The following is a 7,865-nucleotide window of genomic DNA, read 5'->3' as shown; positions in this document are numbered from 1 at the left end:
ATGAAAAGACAAAAAAAAAATGGAATGTGAAAGGTCAAAAGTTTCCGGAATACGAAGGGTCAAAAGTTTTTTCGGAATTCGAAAAGCCAAAAGGTTTCGGGAAAACGGAAAGCCAAAGGTTTTTTGGAAGATGAAAAGCCAAAAATTTTCAAGAAGAAATTTTCAGAGATTTATTTCCTCAAATCTCGTAATTTGTCACTATTTTTCAAGCTTTTTTGAAATATTATCAAAAGCTTTTTTTGAGAGAGGGGAAGTATGTTATATGTACATTATGTGTGCTATGTTATATACACATTATGTGTGCATATTCTAGGAGACTAACCCATATTAGGCTTGTAAGCATGGGAGCATGGGAACAAGCTCTAGTGGAGCATGGGTTAGGACAACTAACCTCAAGCTTTTTTGAAATATTATCAAAAGCTTTTTTTGAGAGAGGGGAAGTATGTTATATGTACATTATGTGTGCTATATTATATACACATTATGTGTGCATATTCTAGGAGACTAACCCATATTAGGCTTGTAAGCATGGGAGCATGGGAACAAGCTCTAGTGGAGCATGGGTTAGGACAACTAACCTTAAGGATTAAGGTTAGGGTCAGGCATCCAAGGGTCACACATGGGTAATGGAAAGTCAAGAGTCACTTGAGGGCATGGGTTAGGACTAACCTTAAGGATTAAGGTTAGGGTCAGGCATCCAAGGGTCACACATGTGGGTAATGGAAAGTCAAGAGTCACCTGAGGGCCCTCAAGTGACTCTTGACTTTCCATTACCCACATGTGTGACCCTTGGATGCCTGACCCTAACCTTAATCCTTAAGGTTAGTCCTAACCCATGCTCCACTAGAGCGGCCCTCAAGTGACTCTTGACTTTCCATTACCCATGTGTAACCCTTGGATGCCTGACCCTAACCTTAATCCTTAAGGTTAGTCCTAAGTAACCCATGCTCCACTAGAGCTTGTTCCCATGCTCCCATGCTCACAAGCCTAATGTTGGTTAGCCTCCTAGTATATGCACACATAATGTGTATATACAAGCCGAATGTGGGTTAGCCTCCTACTATAACATAGCACACATAATGCATTATGTGTGCATATACTAGGAGGCTAACCCACATTAGGCTTGTGAGCATGGGAGCATGGGAACAAGCTCTAGTGGAGCATGGGTTAGGACTAACCTTAAGGATTAAGGTTAGGGTCAGGCATCCAAGGGTCACACATGGGTAATGGAAAGTCAAGAGTCACTTGAGGACCCTCTTATATAATAGGGGCATGGGGCACACTCAAGGAGGCTTGGAGGCTTATGCTATGGTCTCTTGTGTAGAGGTCCATATCTTCTCATCTACCATTTCACACTATAGCTACATGCTATTGGATTAGAGTTATACCTCTTGATAGTATGGGACATCAAGGTAGAGGTATGATGTATTTCATTTATGATTCATGTGTGCATCTCTTGGGCTCGGGGGTGGTTGGGTGGTTGAGTTTATGCCTGATTTATGCATGATTTATGGATTGGAGTTATACCTCTTAATGGTATGGGACATCAAAGTAGAGGTATGATGTATTTCATTTATGATTCATGTGTGCATCCCTTGGGCTCGGGGTGGTTGGGTGGTTGAGTTTATGCCTGATTTATGATTCATGTGTGTATCCCTTGGGCTCGGGGGTGGTTGGGTGGTTGAGTTCATGTGTACATCCCTTTGTGTACATCCCTTGGGCTTGGGGGTGGTTGGGTGGTTGAGTTTATGCCTGATTTATGCATGTTTATGCATAACAATTATCTAGAGAGATCTTAGGGTTTTAACAGTCACACCATGGGCATTCATGGTGGTCTTGACACAGAAGTGGCTCAGCAGCACTCTTGTGGATTCATGTACATGCGTACATCATGCTCAAGAATTAGATGCCTTACTTATTTTCTCCCTCTAGTTATTTTAGTAGTAGCTTTCAGATTAGTTTTAAGAAATAAGTGAGTATATAGAACAATATTTTAAATTAACCATTTGTAGAAATATAGGGAGTGAAGAAGAAGAAGAAAATCAACCTCTTTTTTACATTTATGTTGATTTGTTGTGTTTTCTTACATCTCTACAAATCCTAATCTATCTAGTAGAAAGGTCTCTTCACAAATCTAAAGAGAATATAAAATTATTAAGAAGGGAGATAAAAGTTCCTATAAATCAAATAAAAAATATATTGTGTTTTCAGTGTTAAATGAGAAAGAAACGGTCCCAGCAATAAGCAAATATAATGTGTCTTCAGAGCCTTCATAATCATTAATGGTGACTACTTTGAAGGCACCACTAGGTGTTCATAAATAAAAGAATATTTGGAGAGTTGTTGTAACTATCACCTGGATATAGAAAATGAGTAGAGATATTTCTAAATTATCCAACGTTAAGGTTAACAATGAATTAGTAAAAATAGGCATTGTCCATCTTTTTTAATAATCAAAATATATGTATAAAAATCAACTGTTTGGAAAAAGAATGGATATTTTATTAAAAATTGTTACTTGCTATTAGTGGTAATACAAGGAGTGACTCAGCCTAGTTCAAAAATCAAGGAACCAGGTGGTTGAAACTACATAGAGTTGAGCTTTCATTGGTCTACTATGTATCATTTTTCTCCTTTTGTTTAGTGGAACCATGAAGGACACAATAAACAAGAATATTATTGTGTATGGCTCTAATCCAGGACAAAAACTATGCCTGATCTCTAATGAGATAATTTTTGAGCTAAAATTATCTACAGTATGTGATTATTTTGATCTGGCAAAACTTTGAATTGCATTGAAGCCCCTTTCTCTAAGCTTTGAGAGTTTGAAACTAGACCCCATTTGGCTGAATATAGGTGAAATGGGTTTTGAGCTTGATGCAGATATGTATCAAATTTATAAGATTTTTATTGACATGGACAAAAATAATGCTCCAAAAGATAATGTTTTAAGAGTGTTAGATGTTATTAGGGCACGTCCTCTCAATAGAAGTTTGCATGTTGCATTACATAATGCCATTATTAAGATTTTTATTGACATGGACAAAAATAACGCTCCAAAAGATAATGTTTTAAGAGTGTTAGATGTTATTACGGCACGTCCTCTCAACAGAAGTTTTCATGTTGCATTACATAATGCCATTAATATACATAGAGTGGATAAGTTGCCAGCATCATATGCTGGATATATTGCTTTTGAGCTCCTACCATGTGGGATTGCTTTTGCAATGTATGGTATGGAAGAGAGGCACGATGGACACTCATGGGTTATGTAACATGTACTTTTGGTTGTTTGATGATGGTGATGTCCAATTTGGTAGATGCTCTGGCCATTTGCAGCGTGTGAATGTAGATTGTCCTTATTACGCCAAGATGCACTTGCGTAATGAGACACACGGGAAAGGGCGATTGAAAAGAGGGTGTCCAGAGGGAATGGTTGGTTTAGAGTTTGGTAATATTGGGCAAACATTGTGGACCATCCAAACACCATGTGAACATGGTCAAAATGGACCCACATATGTTGCAAACTAATCCATTACTAAGACCCTTTGTAGACATCTTAAAACATGGGGTTGATGTTTGTCCCCTAACTGGCCCGAAAAGAGCATACTTTGAAGAAAAGGGTATCGAATCTTGTTCTTAAGCTCAAGTACTGTCTCAAGACTAGTTGCTAAAATATTTTTATCCCACTTAGCATATTCCAAACATCTCTTAATGCATTTCTTATTGGACAAAGGAGTAACATACTCTAACAATTGTGCAAACTCATCATCCCCAATATCAGAGTAACCATGTGTCTCATCCTTCATTAGCATGTCAAATATAACATCTTAGGCCACTACTATTTGCAACTACTTTGTTGTAGTGAAAGGATTAAGGGTGACCCTATTATTCACCTTCTCTTCCAAATTTTTCTCAATGCATGTACTTATTTCATCTTTGTAAGGATGCGCATGATTACCCATATGTATAGCACATTTACTTGTATTCTGGTGATCTATTGGAAGACAGTAATAGATAACAAGTGGCCATGTTTTTACACATTCAGGCATTTGATCACAATGTTTGTAGGAAAAGTTTGAGGCTGGTGTGTGTCAACATGTACATGGAAAGTCAAGGATAGTCCGAAAAAGCCTTGAGCATACTGGTATGGCTAGAGCACTACTTGAGGACTTCATCAATGTTAACTCAGGCGGATGCCTAACAAGAGTAGAACTATGCTGGATGGCTTAAGGACAACGCTTAATCAATTGGGATATGAAAAGAAGTTATCCAAGTCTTTTTTTGGAGAATATGGAATCAAGAGTATCCCCACGTAGCATTGACAAAGACAAGTGAGTTCTCTAAGTGCAGTTTGTGTAGTTCATTGAAGGCTAGAATGGGAGCCAAGCCAAGTCTACAGGAAAGAGCAAAGATCAAGGAGGAAATAAAAGTTCACATGAGTCAGTTAACAAAGTTGTAGAAACATGTACTATGCATGGCGTGCATTTTGAGAATTACAACTAGAGAAATATGTGTCCATCATCCATGATAAGATGGATCAAAAGAAGACAGCCATTCGTAGACTACAAACAATACCAAGGGACACAGATTCAGCATTGTAAGATCCCTGTCCCCGCCGCGCAATGGATTCTAGGTGCTAGCAATGGAAGTAGCACATCTTGCGTAGGGCAGGGTCCTACACTCGGGGCCTCGCCCATGGATATCCGGACAGGTGGCTAATTCCTCGGTTCTTCCAAAACCAAACTTAGAAAAACTTCCCTTGCATGGAAAGCATAGGCGGAGGAATTGAGAAGGAATATGAAAATAGTTATCGAGAAAAATAATCTTTATCTAAGCCAAGCAATTGGCAGAAATTTAGAAAAAGTTCCATTATCGATATCAAAGTAGAAAAAGCTACTAAATGGAAATAGGATGTGGAATGGATATGATAAGATGTAAATGGGATGTGATAAGATGTAAATGAGATGTGATAAGATGTAAATGGGATGTGATAGGATGTGGTGTAATTGGATGAGATGTGAAGTAAATGGATGTGGATGAGATGTGAAGTAAATGGATGTGGATGTGAATGATGAGATGAGAATGAGAAGAGAGGATATGTGAAAGGGTGAGATGGAAAGTAAATAGATGTGGATGTGTATGTGATGAGAATGGATGTGGATGTATGTGAATAATGCATGTGGATGTGTATGTGAAAGAATGGATGTGGATGTATGTGAAAGAATAGATGTGGATGTGTATGTGAAGAATGGATGTGGATGTGTATGTGAAAGAATAGATGTGGATGTATGTGAAAGAATAGATGTGGATGTGGATGTGTATGTGTATGTGAAAGAATGGATGTGGATGTATGTGAAAGAATGGATGTGGATGTGTATGTGAAGAATGGATGTGGATGTGTATGTGAAGAATGGATATGGATGTATATGTGAAAGAACAGATGTGGATGTGTATGTGAAGAATGGATGTGGATGTATGTGAAGTATGGATGTGGATGTGTATATGAAGTATGGATGTGGATGTGTATGTGAAAGAATGAAAGAATGGATGTGGATGTATGTGAAGAATGTGTATGTGAAAGAATGGATGTGGATGTATGTAAAAGAATAGATGTGGATGTGAAGAATGGTTGTGGATGTGTATGTGAAGAATGGATGTGGATGTGTATGTGAAAGAATAGATGTGGATGTGAAAGAATGGATATGGATGTATGTAAAAGAATAGATGTGGATGTGAAGAATGGATGTGGATGTGTATGTGAAAGACTGGATGTGGATGTATGTGAAAGAATAGATGTGAACGTGTATGTGAAAGAATGGATGTGGATGTGTATGTGAAAGAATGTGATGTGATGTGACATGAATATATGTGGATGTGAAGTGATAGATATGAATGTATGGATAGATGTGGGTAGTCGTACATGTGAACAATTGGATGAATGTGGATGAATGAGATGAGATGTGTATGAATGAGACATGATGTGGATGTGATGTAATGTGGATGGGATGAATGAGATATGATGTGGATAGATGTGATGTGATATGATGTAATGTGGATAGAATGTTTGTGATGGGATGGTTCTGAGAATGAATGTGATGGATATGAATGAGATGTGATGTAATGTGATGTGAATCGGGATGTGAATGAATGAGATGTGAATCAGGATGTGATGTGAAATGGATGTGATGTAAATTGGGATAGATGTGAATGGATGATATGTGATGTGAATGAATGTGATGTGATGTGATGTGAAACGGGATAGATGTGAATGAATGAGATGTGATGTGAATGGATGAGATGTGATGGGATGTGAAACGGGATGTGATGTGATGTGATGGATGTGATGTGATGTGATGTGATGGGATGTGATGTGGATCAGGGTAGATATGAATGGATGAGGTATGAATAAATGTGCGATGATGAGATGTGGATATGGGTAGATGCGAGTGGATGAGATGTGATGAGGATAAATGAGGAAAGATGTGATGAGATGAAAAATGATGTGATTGGATGAGAATGGAAATACATATGAAATGGATGTGGATTGATGTGGAACAATGTGGAAAGACAAGAGTTCGTTTATAGAAACTGTATTTATGACCTGTTTTTAAATGACTGTTTTATGTCAAAAATGCTGGGGAAGCATTTTGACCGTCTTGTGAATGAGGTCATGGAGACCTAACTGAGCACCTTTGGTTAACATCTGTTTCTAGAGAGGTTTCAGCTTGATCTCTAGTTCCTTTTTCTCTTCCATCTACTTTGTCAGCCTGTGTACTTTATTTCGTAGCTCCTTCACCTACTAGCTGTGACTTGATGCTTTTTATCTAGAGCTTAACTGTGGAGGTGGTGGTGGTTGCTACAACTGAGCTTCCTCATGGTGGGGCTATGCAGATGTTGACTCTCCAACTCCAACTCCAACTACCCCTCCAGCTCCATCTTTGTCTTGAGGTGGAATTTGTTGTGTAGCAAGCAGGTGGCATGTGGGAATTGACAGTACCATGTATTCTTTTTAGTAGCTATAAATTGTCCTACCAACATGCTTTCTAAGAGGCTATCAGATCCTCTTCCCAGCGCTCCATCAATTCCACTAGCATTTGGACTATAGAAATGTCCTCCTTAGCCTTCATGTCCTCCTATATCTACAGATTGACTTTTGCACAAGGAGTAACTCCTTGCGATCTTTTCCCGCTCTGCTAGCTCCACATTGCCAATCATCTAGGTAGCATGGTCCACAATGCGGGTTGCTTTGTCACAGTTGGCTAAGCTACCTGATCCGTAGATGCAGCTTATTTTGGATCTCATTGTTTGTTTCTTAGAGCTCGGAGACCACCATTTCAAACTCATCCCCTCTCATTCCACAGTCTTACTACTTCCTCTTGCAGTCTTACAATGGTGTCTTCCTACTGTTGCCTTTGCAAGTCCTGAGCAACAATTTGTTGATTGTGTTGTTGGACTTGAGCGACAACTTTTGTTGTTGCACTTGCTCTTCCACTTGATCTACACTCGCTAGTCTCGCTTCATTCTCTAGCTTGTCCATGACATAGTTTGTTATGTTTTCTAATGTTTTGAGAATGTTCTTGAGTGGCTAGGTCAGTTTTTTACATCATCCTGTTTAGCGTGTCACTCAGTGTGGATAATGGTGGTGATTGTTGGATTCCCCCTATGTCATCATGTTTGCTATTTTTTCTCTACTAGGGATAATCCACTTGTCACCAGATTTTTGCCTATGCCTTCAAGTTGCTACTTATGCTGCTCCTTGTTTTCTTGGGCCTCCTTTTTCTTCTTTGGCTTGAGAGTGGTAATGTGCTGAGAACAGTCAAAGTTCCTTTTGTGAGGTCTATTAAACCTCGTCTCATGATGTT

This window comes from Cibotium barometz, chromosome 43, assembly GCF_041138505.1.
Source record: "Cibotium barometz isolate CiBa-2024 chromosome 43, ASM4113850v1, whole genome shotgun sequence".
In the NCBI taxonomy this organism is placed as follows: domain Eukaryota; kingdom Viridiplantae; phylum Streptophyta; class Polypodiopsida; order Cyatheales; family Cibotiaceae; genus Cibotium; species Cibotium barometz.
The sequence above is the reverse complement of the archived record's forward strand: the minus strand, read 5'-3'. Positions refer to the sequence as shown.